General features: G+C 41.5%; 1 non-coding gene across 1 annotated transcript; it reads right to left on the reverse strand.

Moving 5' to 3' along the window:
* Positions 1-14,434: 14,434 nt before the first annotated feature.
* TRNAG-UCC (transfer RNA glycine (anticodon UCC)) lies at positions 14,435-14,507 on the reverse strand. Its single transcript has one exon. It is a non-coding gene; the product is annotated as a tRNA-Gly (tRNA).
* Between the last annotated feature and the right edge of the window lie 2,425 nt (positions 14,508-16,932).

Genomic DNA, 16,932 nt, shown 5'->3' on the forward strand with positions numbered 1-16,932 from the left:
ACCAATTTATCCTAGAAATGATTCCATTTCCAACACCCAACTAATCCAAATGTCCATTTTCTTGAAAGCCCTTCTTAACATTTACTTTCTTATGGTGCATTCCCTACTAAGGTTAAATTCAGCTACAGCGTGTATCATAGTCCTAGGCTCCCTGATTGTGTCTATAATTACTCTGAATATTTAAGGGAAAAATTTAAGTAAAACTTATTCTGTTAGTTCCTGGGTAGTGTTTTAGGAGTTACAGTTCTTTAGGGCAAGGTCCTTACATCTATTACAGTATAAGTTGCAAGCATGTGGCCTCTGCCTGTTGTCACATATTCCTGTCTTCCTCTGTAGGTGCCCAGTTATAAAACTAGGCCTGTCGGAGGTAGGTCAAACAGCAGCAGCCTCACCTTAGGGCTTGGGATGAAGTCGTAGCTCAGCATGCAGTGCCCTGAAGCAATCTTGGCATCTCTGTCTTTTTAGTATATGTAAAGATAAAACAACATATGTAAACAAGATAAAGGTTTGTGAATTTATTTTCTTCCTGAAAATGCTTTTACCTGTCTCTCAGCCTTTGCACATTCTGTTCATGCTTTCTAGAATCCGCCCATCCTCACCCCTCACCCACATTCTCATCCCCATATGTGTGATTGGGGAACTGTTATTCACACCTTCGGTCTCCACTCAAGGCAGCTGCCGCCCTGAGAGTCCTTTCCACACACCCCAGGCTGTGACTCTTAACAGTTTTCTCTGTGTCCCACTGCACTTTGTTGAGACTCCACTTTGGAGCTCACCCCTGCTTGCATTTGTGTAAGCTTCCCCTCATCACTAGATGGTTAGCAACTAGGAACCGGAGACCATACCATTTTATTTTTGTATCCCAGAAGCTAGCCCAATGCTTGTCATGAGTTTTCAATAAAAAATGTGATGGATGAATGAGTGAATGGAGTGCAATTCGACAGGATTTTAAAAAGGGAACAACTAGGAGGATAATTGTGTTTTATAATCAACATTCCTCTGTTGAGTCAAAATTAAACTATCTTGCAGATAGGTGTTTATACACCAGTTGGTCCTTTATTAGTTGATTGATTTAAATGACAGTATTAAAAGAAACGAGTTATGACTAATTCAGTGTTTAATAGGAAAAGGAGAATTTTTGCACATGAAAAACAGCCTATGTTAGACATAAATTATGTATCATCATACTGATTACTGGCTATGGTCAATGACATGGAAGTTGAAAATGACAAAAACATGATATTTAAATTAGTATTTTGCACAGCCACATGTTAAATATGTGCCATTTCCCCATGACAAACTGATTAAATAACTTAGATAATGTTTTAACACACATCGTTATACAAAAAAATTAGAATAAAATATAAATCATTCTGTCAACTTGTGATTCAATGGAACAATGTCTATCTTTCATGGTTATTAATATTTAGTGTCTTTAAGTAAATTAAAAAATCAAGCTTAACAAAGGTTAAAAATATCTGGTGATACATAGATGATTGTTAAAGTAATATATATTAATGAAGCTTTGTACAGCAACTTTTTTCCTTTTTTGGTTAATCACTCACAGAATTATGTCAAACATATATCAAGACTTTGGCTCTTTTTTCATCCAACCTTCCGGCATTTCATTACTATAGTTACCTGATTAATGGATGCAATAATATATATGGCATGATATGATATGTTCACATTAAATTTTAATCAAATATTACTAAATTCAGAAAACATTAAGTAAATCATGACTGATGAGGCAATATTGCTGTACTGTCATATTGATGACTCTCAAACTTCACTACTGAGAGTAACAGATTAAGCACAAGAAGTAAATTTGATGAGGAAATATAAGGATCTCAACTTACACAGTTGTGTTTTGTTAATTGCTTTCTGGCCACCAGGGGAGACGTTAGATCCATCAAGTCTATCAGTGTCACAGATCCTGTAATTCCCTTTCTCAGTTTCAAAAACTGTGTTTGCAGTGAAAGAGGGGCCCATTCGTTATCCATGGTGGTTTGTTGTTTTTTCTAATCATTGTTTTTAACTAAAATTTGCTGTTGTTCCAGTTATACAAGGTATCTAATGTAGTCAAGTAATGGAAACTGAAAGTAGAATGTGGTTTCCAGGGGCAGGGGCAACGGGGAATGGGGAGTAGTTGTTCAGTGGGTGTACAGTGTCAGTTTTGCAAGATGAAAAAATTCTGGAGATCGGTTGCACAACAATGTGAATATGTTTAACCCTGATGAGGTGTACACTTGAAAATAGTTAAGATGGTAAATTTAATGTTATGTATTTTTCCACAATTTTTTAAAAAGTTATAAGCATTGTTGTTGCATTTTAAATAGAACTTAGAACCTAATACTGGCTCCTTCAGTCTTGCCAAGGAGGGAAGAAAATGAGAACTTTCATTCGTTGAGACAGGTATGAAATTTGAGGGTGGTCATCAGTTGGAGCCATTAAACTATAGCTCCCTTAGTAAATAATGAACTGTAACCTGCTTTCATTGATCAAGCCTGTTTTAATTGTTTTTGCAAAACATGCATGTCCTCCAAGCATCTCATAGCCTAGACAATAAGATGTTTGCCCAAGTTGTTTTTCAGGAACTTGGGATCAGCTCTGTCAAGTTTGAGTTCAAGCGGGTTGGGACCACCGACCCTCCAACTGGGCATACACGAAATGTCCGAGATCCATGACCTTTTGACATCAGAGGGCAAAAAACTCCATCCTAATGACGTTTACCTTGTCCTTTTGGTATCTCCAGTCACCTTTCCCCATGTTCCCCATGCCTCAGCTTTATCCCATAAATATCCTGAGCTCTTCGCCTTCAGGGAGGTGGATTTGAGACTTTCTTCTCCCATCTCCTTACTTGAATGCCTTGAGAGTAAGACATTCTCTGCTCCAGATTGCAGAGCCGGTGCAGCATCTCTGCAAACGGTCCACCAAGCTGAAGTGTCGGGCACAGCGGTTCTGTGCCGGGAACTCTAATCCAACATGGAAGGTGCAAGGCCTCTGCACACGTGCCCCTAAAGGCAAGTGAAACTAGACTAAGCACAAAAGAAGAGGCTAGCCTTTATCTTAACACCTAGATTCCATCTTATTTTTCCCAAGGACCCTAGTGGCCTTTACTGATGACAAAATTCTGGGCACTTTATATGTGATATCTCGCCTAACTTCACAGCAAAGCCACAAAGTGGGCCTCCTTATATAGGTGTTATATATGAAGAGACACATAACTGTTGAGTGCCAAGAAAGACTGTCGGTCCAAAGTTGTATTGTTCTTACTTACAGTAGAGATTTCTAGCACTCATGCCATTCTCCTCATTTTCCTGTACTCCCAGAGGAAACACATCACAGCCCCTCTTGCTGCCAAGCAGGGCCGTGTGACCCACGCAGGTCACTTTGGGGCTCGGGCAGTGAGATGCCCCTGTGAGACTCTCCATGTGCTCTTCCTCCACTGTAGCCACTCTGGCAACCATGTGCTGAGGTCATGAATTCACAAGATAAGATCTCTGAGTCACCCTTGGAAGGAAGATGCCTCAGAGGGCCCACTTCACCTACAGCAGGTGTTTTGTGAGGGAGAAGTAAACTAGTGTGTATTAAGCTACTGGGACTTTGGAGATTCATGTTACTTCCAGATTGTCTAGCCTGGTCTGCCTACTACATTGCTGAACACTTGAAATATAGTTGGTCAGGGTTAGTGCTACAAGCCCAAAGTATTAGTCTCTCTGATAATCAAAATTTCTTCTTACCTTAGCCTCATCAACTGAAAACCATATTCTACAATACCTAGCCTCCTAATTACCAAACTTCTACTTGTCCTTTTCTTTCTCCTCCCCCTACTTTCTTCCCCCCTCCCCCTCCTCCATCTTCTTTTCTTCTCCTTCGTCTTCTTCTCCTTCCTCTTCTCCTTCCCCTCCTCCTCCTTTTCCTTTTTCTTCTTCTTCTCCCCTCCCCCACCCCCTCCTCCCCCTCCCCCTCCTCCCCTCCCCCTCCCCTCCCCCTCCCCCTCCCCCTCCCCCTCCCCCTCCGCCTCCTCCGCCTCCGCCTCCTCCTCCTCCACCTTCTCCTTCTCATGAAGAATGGAATCTTGAGTCTCATGTTAGAACAATCTGGAATCAACTCAATGTCAACCTGCTCACATTGACACAAGATAATCTATCCTATCCTCCAAGACCAACATACCCAACTCCAGTTTTCCTAAAATGTGGTACTCCAAATAATTTTAGGTGCTTAATTAATTAGCACTTTTAATTTCATTTTTATACTGTATTTTATTTTTTGCTTTAGCAGTTACATATTTAAAAGTATGTTAGAAAACATCAAACCTGTGAGTTCATGTATATCATTGCTTAGGATAAGGCAAGTATACAGCAGCACAGCCTGTGTACTCATACGGCAAAAATCATGAATGAAGCTGAGAACATGATGCCAGATTGTACCCTGAGCCATGGAGGGAACACTCCAAGCAGGGTTAGTGCCTGTAGTGCCAGGTGGCCAGCTGTGCCTCCTTCCTGCCAGCCTTTGGACAGTATGATGAAAGGAACACACCTCATCTGTGTTTCCCCACACCACTGGCCCAGGCAGGCATGTCGTCCCTGCTCAAAGTTTTCCTTCCAGCATCAGTCAGCAATCAATGAAAATGCAGAGGCCACCAGACAGGGCTATGAATAGTGTTTAAGAGCTAATCTCAGTCTCCTTTTCTTTTCTTTTTTTTTTTTTAATTTATTTATTTATTTTATTTATGGCTGTGTTGGGTCTTCGTTTCTCTGCGAGGGCTTTCTCCAGTTGTGGCAAGCGGGGGCCACTCTTCATCGCGGTGCGCGGGCCTCTCACTATCGCGGCCTCTCTTGTTGCGGAGCACAGGCTCCAGACGCGCAGGCTTTGTAATTGTGGCTCACGGGCCTAGCTGCTCCGCGGCATGTGGGATCTTCCCGGACCAGGGCTCGAACCCGTGTCCCCTGCATTGGCAGGCAGATTCTCAACCACTGCGCCACCAGGGAAGCCCATCAGTCTCCTTTTCTTATTGGAGCCCATGATCTCATTATCAGGAGCTGACCCAGTTGTTTAATCGGTCCCATAAGGGGCCCAGATGCTTTTAGCTGATGAGGGGAGGAGAAGAGGGGCAGAACCTGGGCAGGGGTGGAGCCTCTCTTGCTCAAACATTGCTGGCATGTTTAGCCTGGGCCCCTGCCAGGTTTTTGGGAGGGGGCAAGCCATCCAACTGGGTGCAGTCAGAGCAGCTGGGTTCTCTGGTGAAAGGTGGTGTAAAAAATGCAGAGACAGGAAGATTGATCCAACCTCCCACGTACTGAGGTGTTCAGCACAGACTGAAATACAGAAATGGCTTGCCCTGATCAGAACTCCAAAAACTGCCGCATGTTAGGATCACTCACTGCCTCTATGCTGTACTGTATTTAGGTAAAGGTGCCATCGTGCTCTTCTCACAGTTCTCCCCATCCTTCTGCCTGTGGTTTGACCCAGGGGAATTCACCGTCCATTCTGGCTCTTAACTCCTGCAGAAGGAGTTGCAGTTTGCTCACTACCCTTGGGCATAATGCCTCCTTCCTGAGCTAGTGGATTGTCACATAACACCAGGGTGTTTTGGCTCCATCTCCCTTCCTCTGGTCCACCAATAACAATTCCACAAATGATCCTTTTCGTGGACCTAAATCAGCAATCTGGCCCAGAATGGAGGAGGAGGAACAGAACTGTGAGAATAGAACATTGATTTCCTTTTATCTGATACCAGGCTGGTCCAGGGTGTGGAAGACACCTCCAATAACCTGGGCCCTCAGGGTGGGATGTGGGAAGGGAGGTGAAGGTGTCCTACAGAACCTTCATGAATTAGCACTTTTTATTTCATTTTTATAATTTTATTTATTTTTTATTTTGGCACTTACATACTAAAAATTATGTTAGAAAACATAAAACCTGTGATTTCATGGATAGCATTGCTTAGGATAAGGCTAAAGGAGGTCTTTATGTTTCAAAAGTAGGTAGATGTTTTTAAAAACTAATAAGTGAACAACAGGGCCGCCAGTGCACTGGCCCATTGGATATCTACAATCACTTGTAAAAAAAGCACCTAGGGGCCAGAAGAGTCCATCAGGAGAAAAAAAAAAAAGCAAGGGACTCAGCAGGAAATAGAATTTTCTGAGAATGGAAAAAAACACACCACCAATTTGTTAGACTGCTTGGGAGCCTGAAGCTATTGTGATGGGAGCTATGTCAGCAAGGAAATTTTGAATTTGCAGGTGAGTTGGATGTCAAGGTGAAGAAGGTGTGGCCCAAAGGAGGGGGTGGTGGGAACAAGTAGAGAAGTAAGATAAGGAGTTGCAGAGCTGAACCAGTTTAGACAATGGATGGAGAGCCCCCTGGGGTTGGTATACCTTCTCCCGAGCTCACGTTTGGGCCTGCCGGGGCAGCCAGAACTTCCGCCCAGGCCCTTGGGGACTCTCACCCAGCACCTTGCGCAGCGGGTGGGAGCTGCTGTGGGATGTGGGTTGGGCCTCTTATTGTTTCAGTCTGCCCAGCGGAGGCTCTGTGTGGAGAGGGGAGCCAGCAGAACGTGGGCCAGCACGCCGAGCGGCGCCGCGAGAACCACAGCTTTTCCCGGGCATCACACCCCTGTGACAGCTGATTTAGTTCCCACCTGGACTTGGGGTTACAGGTCGGGCTGCAGGATTGTTGTGAGGGCAGAGTAGTCTCATCCAGATCACGGAGGCCCCAGAGGTCTGGCCTGGCCGGGGGCTATCCCCTTCCCGGGAAGCCGCCATGAGAATGAATTTATTTTGATACTGATCTGGTGGTTCAGGTCCATTCTTAGTAGGAAGACATCAGCAGTGTGGTTCGTCAGAGGTACAGTTCTACTGAGGGTTACAGAAGATACTCAGTTTGTAGAAAGCAGGTGCCGTGCATCCTACCTGCTATTTCTTGCTTTGATTATGCAGTTCTGTCATGTTTCAGAGAATAAAACTTGACCTGTGGTATATCTGAATTAATTAATAATAATCCATACCCTAGCCAGAGCTATCATATTGGGTGCTGGTCTATTTTATTTCTAAAACACATTTAGTCTGTTGATAAATCTGCAATTGGCATCTTTGCAACTTGAACTTCTAAATGAGTTGAAGCCAGACCCTGAACATCCAAGACTGACTGGCTTGCTGGCTTGCTGGCTGGCTTATTTATTTATTTAGCAACATATGGCCTAATAAGTACAAATAAACAGCCATCCTTCGGTGAGTTTTGCCTGATATGGTGGGAAAGAAAGAATTGTCAGGCACACCAGCACATAGGGGAATCCCTTTTGTTTAAGAAATGCTTCTTCAAAGGAATCGGCATCCCTGCATCCCTTTGAGCACTTTGCTGTGTGGGAGGCTCTGCCAGTCTCCCTACAATGACCAAACTGAGGCGCCTGTCTTGGGTTGGTGCTTCCCTCAAAATGCACAGTCTGAGCAAAAAACGCACACAAAGCATGCACAGAGAAGAAGTCAGCGCTGAGCAGAGTGTGGGCTGAAGAATCCTGCCTCCTGAGGAGGTGCCAGTCAAATGACGCTGGCTCATCATGTGTGTCAAAGGCAGCATTCGGCAGGTAAATAGCAATTAAGCATTTCCTGCCCACTCACAAATTCCATGCTGGAAACACTGGTTTTGCAGGAGCCTCTTCCACTTTTGGGTCCATTCATAACCAGGCTCTTTTTTTAAGAAGGAAGCAAACAAACCTCTAATACAGCAGGCACTATTTCAGAATGTTTTCAATAGTAACTACAGGAAATCTGTAACTTTTCCCTCTTACTACCCTGGCAGTTAATCACTTACCTTTACCTTGTTTTGTTTTCTGTAAAATGAGATGAAACATCAATTGTCCAACAACAAGTACAGAATCAATGTGCAGTGACTAAATATTGATTATAAGGAAATTTAACTGAGCAGGGCCTCAGTTGAGCAGGACATGTGTTCCCCTAAGCTTTGCATTATTGTCTAACACAGCTGTGTTCAGAAACACAGAACCAAAGTATTCTCATTTGGACAAAGAATGAAACTATATAAAATCCCACAAATAAATGGATTCTATGAGGCAATATCAAATAAATTAAGACTATATCAAATTTAAGACAATTTATATCAAACAAAATATGACAATATATAAATTAAAACAGTGATAAATTTCAAATGCTAGAGAATTAAGGGAAGGAATAAGGAATTGGAGCAATCATGGAAGGCTATGTCAGTGAATGAGTGAACAATTACGAAAAGCTGATACAATACAATTTTTATATAGGTATTGCTTTCCAACTTACCCTTAAAATATAATGCAAATAATACTTCCACTGAATAAAGAATGTACTCAGGTTTGACAAATGGTTCATCAGCCCATGCCACTTAAAATTCTGTCTTTCAAATAGTTGATGTCTGATTTAGTCAATGATATCTATATCTATATTACCCAAGTGTTATGATCTATGGGAAAGTATAGCTTTGCTTGTATAGGCTCCTATTTCAGATAATGTCACTTCTTTTTTTTTTTTTAATTTTTTTCATTAATTAATTAATTAATTAATTAATTTATGGCTGTGTTGGGTCTTCGTTTCCGTGCGAGGGCTTACCCCAGTTGCAGCAAGTGGGGGCCACTCTTCATTGCGGTGCGCGGGCCTCCCACCATCGCGGCCTCTCCCGTTGCGGAGCACAGGCTCCAGACGCGCAGGCTCAGTAATTGTGGCTCACGGGCCTAGTTGCTCCGCGGCATGTGGGATCGTCCCAGACCAGGGCTCGAACCCGTGTCCCCTGCACCGGCAGGCAGACTCTCAACCACTGCACCACCAGGGAAGCCCAATGTCACTTCTTTCCACAGTAAAACAAAGTAGTAAGCAATTCTCTCCTCCTCTCCCAACTTCATGAGAAGTAATAGCTGCATTTTTATGTATGCCAGCTATGCTCTAGAGATCTGAATTATCTCATAGAGGGAGGAGGAAAGAAGGAACAGTGAAGACTGGCGATACAATTAAATAAAACAAATTGTGGTTTGTCTGGAGTTTTGGTCTACAACCTGTCAGGAAGTGAGTGAAGAAGTCACTGGCAGGTGCTGCATTTTGGAAGAAGGCTTTTTCTTCCAAAAAAAGGGTAGGCTGGGTAAGTCAGCATAGTGCCAGCCTTACGTGTAGGAAGAAGGGCACCCACCTACATGGCATAATTTGAAGCATACAACAAAGCCCTGCTGGCTGTAAAATAGCTCTTCCACAAGCCTGCAACAGCCCACTAGTCTCCTCAACCAATCAGTATTAACCGATAAGCATAACACTTATATATAAGTATTAACACTCATTCTATGCCCAACGATTGCTGAGCGTAAAAGCAAATATGAGATACTGTCCCTGACTTTAAGACCTAACAATAGGTCAGAGGGACAAAAATAAAGTAGATGAGATATTAAATACATGAAGACAATATATAATTTAAATTGTGTGATAAACTTTTAAGTGCTATAGAATTAAGTGAAGGAAGAAAGAACTGGACCAGTCATGGAGGACTTTGCTAATGAATGAGCAAACAAATGGAGGAATAGGATCTAGAATGACAACATGGGTAAGAAGCAAGGACAAGAGATCAAGAAGTGCAGTGGCACAGGGAGAGAGGTAAAACGGGCTTTCTTAGGAAAATGAGACATGTCTGATTAGAAGAATGCATTGAAAGAATGGTACAAAATAACTGATACAGCAGGGTCAGATGATGGAGGCCCTCCTTTCTGGTCTATGATCCCCACCTTCACCTTTTTTTTTTTTTCCTTCTATAAAGACTAAGAAATGAAATCTTTACCCCAGTTATACTTTATATTATCACCCTATTTATTTCCTTCATAATATTTATCATAGACTTCTATTACCTTATTTTTAATTCATTTACTTGTTTACTACTTATTGTCCATCTTCTGCCTTGCATATAGTATGTGCTCAATAAATAATGGATGGATGGATGGATGAAAGAATGAGTGAATGAATGAATGAATGAAAACTGTTTCTACAAGGCACTTGGTAGAGCTTGGTGGGGTGGTCTTTAGTTCTCATGCATTGTCGCGAACTCACCAAGTACTTTGTGTGTCTCTTGAAGGCAAAAGGAGCCCAGTCCTGAAGAAGCTGAAAGAAAGTATTCTTTCTGTGGAATCTGGGATGCAGATCTTTAGTATCAAGGCAAGTCCTGTGAAATTTAAGAAGGAATGAATACCACACTGGGGAACCCTGTTCATTAGTCATGGTAGAAGCAAGTTGGTACCTGGGGAGTGAGAGGAAGAAAAGGCATTAGAAAAACAGGAAAGACTTGAATTCAGAAGAAAAGGAGGTGGGTGCACAGAAAGGGAGTGAGCATCAAAAGAAGAGTACTTCTAGAACCTACCTTGTACTGAGTCTAGAACTGGTAGAATCAGAGTTGCAGCGACCCCTCCCTGATGTCTCACTGCAGCACAGAGAGTAGCTAGGGAATCAGAAGGCATGTAAGAACAGAAAGGTCAAAAGACTTGAGTAGTTATAGATGGAAGTCTGGCAGTAATTCTTTGTGAAGGGAATGTCTGCACTTTAATAAGAAAATTGCAAAACTAACTCAGTAGTTGATACCGTTATCTCTTCATTCATAGGATGACAGAATTTTAAGGGCTGAAAGGATATGGGGGATACTTCTATCAGCTATCAACCTTCAGAGAGGTTTTCCCCAAACTATTCTAAACTAAAAGCAATCTATTTTCATTTTAAAAGTTCAGGGAGGTAAAACTACTATTATTCACCTTCAGTAATGAAATAGCCTTTTCTTTCAAGAAATTCTTCTATGACCTGATACCAAAAAATCCAACTTCAACTGAGGTGCATCCTTATCTAAGAACAGTTCTAAAACTGATTTGCAGAGACCACACCCAGTTGGGTCCATTCTTGGAACTACCTTCAAGTACCAGTTCTCTTTCACCACAGGTTCCTGGCTTCCTTGTTTCAGTCTCCTCTTGTCTTCTTCTTGTCCCACATCATAACAGAAAACACATTGAAGGACCCTGAGTCACACAGGGCATGGTGTTTAAAATCCTACAGTGCAAGGCAGCTGGCTGCTTGTCTTTATTTTTATTTTTATTTTTTTATTTTTTGGCTGCGTTGGGTCTTTGTTGCTGCACACGGGCTTTCTCTAGTTGCGGTGAGCGGGGGCTACTCTTCGCTGCAGTGCACGGGCTTCTTACTGTGGTGACTTCTCTTGTTGCGGAGCACAGGCTCTAGGCACGCAGACTTCAGTAGTTGTGGCACACGGGCTCAGAAGTTGTGGCTCACGGGCTCTAGAGCACAGGCTCAGTAGTTGCGGCACACGGGCTTAGTTGCTCTGTGGCATGTGGGATCTTCCTGGACCAGGGCTTGAACCCATGTCCCCTGCATTGGCAGGCGGATTCTTAACAACTGCGCCACCAGGGAAGTCCCTGCTTGTCCTTATATCTAACTCAAAGTGCTTGTCCCACTCAACCCACTTCCAATTTTTATGAGATCATATAAGAACTAGTGCTACAGATTTACAAAGTCCTTAATGTTGAAAGAAAAAATTTTTCAGAGTTTTCCATTTTTCACAGTTGTAGTCAAACTGTTTTCTGTATTTGGAGGCATATATGAAAGGTTGAAAAAAAAAGTGCTTTGAAAATGAGTAAATGGGTTGATATTGCTGAGAGCCACGGTTCTCACTGTGGAAGAAGGGACATACAAATATAAAACGGGAGAAGGCCAGAAAAAATCCTCTGGAACTATAATCGAATTGGAGGTATTGGTATGAACTCTGTTTTCTAAAATATGTATGTATGTATGCATATCTGTGTGTGTATGTATATTATAAATATATACATGTAGCTGTGTGTGTACATGCATATGTACATGTCTGTATTTCTTAGCTCTATACACTAAAGAGCCAAGAGGCAAAGATCCCCCAGGTAGCAATAAGCATACCTAAATCTTGTTCTCTGATACCATTCCCCACCAAGAGGAACCGGGGGTTCTCAGAGTAATGTCTGATTCCAGGGACAGGACAGGATAGGTGCAAAAAAGTCTGGGATATATTGCTGTGCAAGACAGTAAGAAGATGCTCAAAACAATGATAAGCGCATGTTACAAGGGCACAAGGACCAGCTTGAATGGGCTGCTCCTGGCCAAATCTGGGACAATTTGAGCATCAGTGTCCCAGCATCAATCATGAATTCAATTTTTATTTTTATTTATTTATTTTATTTATTTATTTTTTGTCTGCGTTGGGTCTTCTTTGTTGCACGCGGACTTTCTCTAGTTGCGGAAAGCGGGGGCTAGTCTTCCTTGTGGTACACGGGCTTCTCATTGTGGTGGCTTCTCTTGTTGCAGAGCATGGGCTCTAGGCGTGCAGGCTTCAGTAGTTGCAGCACACGGGCTCAGTAGCTGTGGTACATGGGCCCTAGAGCGCACAGGCCTCAGTAGTTGTGGCACGTGGGCTCAGTATTTGCATCACACGGGCTCTGGGGCACACTGGCTTCAGTAGTTGTGGCGTGCAGGCTCAGTAGTTGTGGCTCACGGGCTCTAGAGCGCAGGCTCAGTAGTTGTGGTGCATGGGCTTAGTTGCTCTGCGGCAGGTGGGATCTTCCCGGGCCAAGGATCACACCTGTGTCCCCTGCATTGGCAGGCAGATTCTTAACCACTGTGCCACCAGGGAAGTCCCTCAATCAAGAATTTTAAACCAGTGAATAAATAGGAATTAATGTACCCATTTCAAAAACACATAGAGATGATAGTGGTGATTATAATGATAGATAGATAGCTGATGATAGATAGATAGATAGATATGAAAAGTGAAGTCTCTTGCTTACAGTAGAATGCAGAAGACCAAATAGATTTAGACGTGGTGCTGGAGTTAGACAATTATCATTGTGCAACTATCATGGTTAAAATCAAGCTAAGAAAGAATTGTCAATGAATGTTAAGTCTTGGAGGAAATTTTGATGAGATAGGGACATTTGCATAGTCCTATCAGTTGCAAGAGGGAGAAGAAAAGTTATCGTAGGGAATTCCCTGGCGGTCCAGTGGTTAGGACTCCACGCTTTCACTGCTGAGGGCCTAGGTTTGATCCCTGGTCAGGGACCTAAGATGCCACAAGCTGTGCGACGCAGCCAAAAAAACCCCAAAAAAGTAATTATATAATGGGAAAACCAGGCAACGCCTTGACCAAGGTACCAAAATTAGTATCACCAACAAGAGACAGATGGACATCGTGTGCTTTCAGAAGTGATGTCCAGAGAGGACACACCACCTGTGCAGTAATCCAGTTGAGAATGTACAACCTCAGTCTAATCAAAAGGAAACATCAGATGAACACAAAATGAGGAATGTTGTATTCATTTTTTAAAGGGGGTCAAGTATATTATAAAAAAATTATCGGTATCATAAGGGACAAAGAAATGTTGTGGGATTTGTTCCTGATTAATTGAGGTTAAGGAGACTTGACAACTAAGTGTAAAACCTAACCCTAGACTAGATCCACAGGAAAGGAAAAAATACTATAAAATGACATTACTAGATTACAGATAAAATTTGAATATGGATATGTGAATTTAAAACATAAATGGCCATATTTTAGTCATTCTTATGAAATACACACTGAAGAATTTAGGTGTAAAGGGCCATGATATTTGTAAGTTACCTTTAAACATTTCAAGAAAAAGTCAAGGAGACAGAGAGAGACTGAGAGATAGAAACAGAGACAGAGACAGATATTGAGCACATGTGACGAAGCAAATGGCATAAACGTTATGTAGGTGAATCTGGATGAAAGGTCTAGGAGTGTTCCTTGTAACTCTCTTAACTTTTGCAACTTTTTGTAAGTTTGAAACTATTTCCAAATAAAAAGCTTAGAAAGAGAAAGGTTTTGATAATCTGTAGCTCTAAGGACAAAGGAATAAGAGGAAGCGTTTCCATGGAATACTGTATAGTTGTCTTCTCATTATCATTGCAAATTAATTTTCCAGCTTACTTATTTGAATGTAAAAATTTTTGGAAAAATATTTGAAGAACACTTACTTGAAAGTGACATTTTTAGATGTTGCAAACCTCTGCTTGGCCCTCAGTATCTTATACTAGGTGGCATGGAGCCTTGGAAACAGAGTCAACAGATCTTCTGGCTTACAACAAAAACTCCCCAGCCCAAGGTACATTGACCCCACCCACATTTATCAGTGTCAAATCCCAGATCACAGCCCCCTCTTCAAACTCTTTCCTTGGGTTTCAGGAACACCATCTTCCCACTCAATATATTTTTAGAATTTTCCCTAAGTGCAAACCTGTAATAGCAAAGGAAAACAGACAATAATTATACATTTTATCTCCTGACCCCCTTCCCCAAGAAATGTGCTTGCTTTAGCCACTGAGGGGTTTTTTGTTTTGGCCACACAGCGTGGCTTGTGAGATCTTAGTTCCCCAACCAGGGATCGAACCTGGGCCCCCTGCAGTGGAAGCACAGAGTCCTAACCACTGGACCACCAGGGAATTCCCTGAAGGCTGGTTTTTTTTTTTTTTTAACAACTTAATTTAAACCACTTACATTGGGAGAATATTTCCTGAGTAGTCACATTGTAGAATTATGAGGCCAGTATTTACCTAAGATGAATGCAAAACGGGTTTTTTTATTAGTTAGAAAAGATGAACTTGAAACGTTTTTTAAATGTCTAGAAGTATTTATTGCACAAGAGACAGATGTGGAATCCAGAATACAGTACTTCATTGAGAACTTATTCTTGCAAGCTGAGCTCTTCCGTTGCCAGCTGGCCCATGTGCATGAAAATCTCCTCGAAAGCTGGTCACTGAAGACACCTAGAGGACACATGCATAAACTACATAGGAGCAAATACTGTGTTTATGGAGTGTTTATTCAGGAGGCCTGGAGGGAGGAGGGGAGCGATTGGGAATTGGGACTCTGGTACTGAACACTGGGAAAACAGATCATCAGCACATGCCAGCATAATTTTTCATGATGCTTAATGTGCTACATTAGCTCCATAAAAGCATGTTAAGTGATATTCCTGATATAATAGATAAGAATGAGTGTCCTTGGCTAAAAAAGAAAATCATTGAAAACCTCCATTGTGGTTGATAGTGGTCAAAGAATGCAAAAAAATCTTTGCTGCATTTATTCTGATGCCTCACTGTGATTTCCTACTGCTTAATGCTACAATACCTGTACCTATGGATTAGTAAACTTTAAAAAGTTATTTTATGGAATTCCTTGGAAGTCCAGTGGTTAGAACTCTGTACTTCCACTGCAGGGAGCACAGCTTCAATCCCTGGTCTGGGAACTAAGACCCTGCAAGCCGCATGGCCAAAAAAAAAAAAAAAAGTTATTTTAAGACCACTGAAAACTCCCCTTTGGCTTAACCAAAAGCCCCAGATTTGGGGCTTAGGATTTAGAAAGGAGAGATGACCCATCATATTTCTTTGGCCATTGACCTCCCAGTATTCTTTCCAATAAGTAGCAGGCTGGTGGAGACACTGCTTTACTGCTTTAGGATCCTGGACTTGCACGGTCTGGGTGGGCGACAACATGCACTTATAGCAAATGTACTGATCTGTTAACACATAGCTACAACTATAACAAGAACAACTATTTTTAACACAGAATTCCATGGCCCAGAGAGAAGTTTAAATATTTCAAGCAATATTTATTACAACAAGAATTCAGGCTGTGTCTAGTACTCCTTTTTAATGGAATGTAAAGGCCTTTCTGTGGAGGTATCACACTATTTTAAGAGAAATTTCCCTTTCCCTTTGTTGCAAAGGGATTAGAGTATTTATTGATCAAGGGTATTACTTCAGGAACATCTGCTTTATTGTCCCAATTATTGATTAAAAATACTTGAGCTTTCTGCCTAAATTTCTTCTTCTCTTTTTTGGGGATAGAGATCAGGGGACAGGAGGAAGTTGCTTACCAGTGTCTGGAAGTACTTAACAATAACAAACTTGAGTATGAGGCTGCATTTTTATGTCCAGACAGGGTGTGGTTGGACGTAGACTTGGAACTGAGGAAAATGTGCATTTGGCAGTTTTCAATTTCTTTTTCAAGGAGGAAAGAAATGAATAGACTTGTTCGTTCCACCAAAGTCAGGAGGAACATTTATTAATACACGTGGGGATGGTATTATTGCTCAATCCTTATTGAGCACCTACATAAAATAGACAGAATTAAATGATGTGAATAATTTTGAAGTCCTTACATAATGTGTTTCAGTCTGGGGCTTGAATGATACAATTCATTAAAATCCATTTGAAAAATAAGCACAATCAAACGTTTTTGGATGGTTGATTAAGTGCAGATGCCGTTAAGAGATTTTGAATTAAAGTGGAACTAAGTGACCATTGCTGGAATAGTTAATATGAAAACAGGAATCCAGAAGACTCATAAAGGCAGAAGAAACAAAGGCCTAATTTTTAAGGAAATAAACTAATCAAAACTTTTTTCTCTTAAGAAGTATCTTACATGCTTAGAGCATCTAGGATCATGGATGCTATTTTTTTCTTTTAAGTAGTGTAAAGGATTTTCTCAATTTAAATTTTCTTCTTAAATACATAATACACATGAGTTCAAATCTGGGGTAGAAGAATAAGACACACTATAAAAAGTTTTCCTTCCACTGCTGTCTCTTAGCAACCAGTTTCCTGACTCAGAAGCAACCATTATGTTTTTTTATGTATCCTTTATTTTATACGTATAAATACACACACACACTTCTTTCCCTTGATTTCTACACCTGCATCATCATTCTAAACAACGTATTCTGTACTTTGCTTTTTCCATTTAATATATCTTTGAAAACATGAAGTTCGTATAGCTCTCATTCTTTTTTATAGCTGTATAGTTTTCCATTGTATGGATGTACCATCATTTATTCAGTGAACCATTATTAGTGAATATTCAAAT

The sequence above is a fragment of the Balaenoptera acutorostrata genome, chromosome 16 (assembly GCF_949987535.1).
Source record: "Balaenoptera acutorostrata chromosome 16, mBalAcu1.1, whole genome shotgun sequence".
NCBI lineage: Eukaryota > Metazoa > Chordata > Mammalia > Artiodactyla > Balaenopteridae > Balaenoptera > Balaenoptera acutorostrata.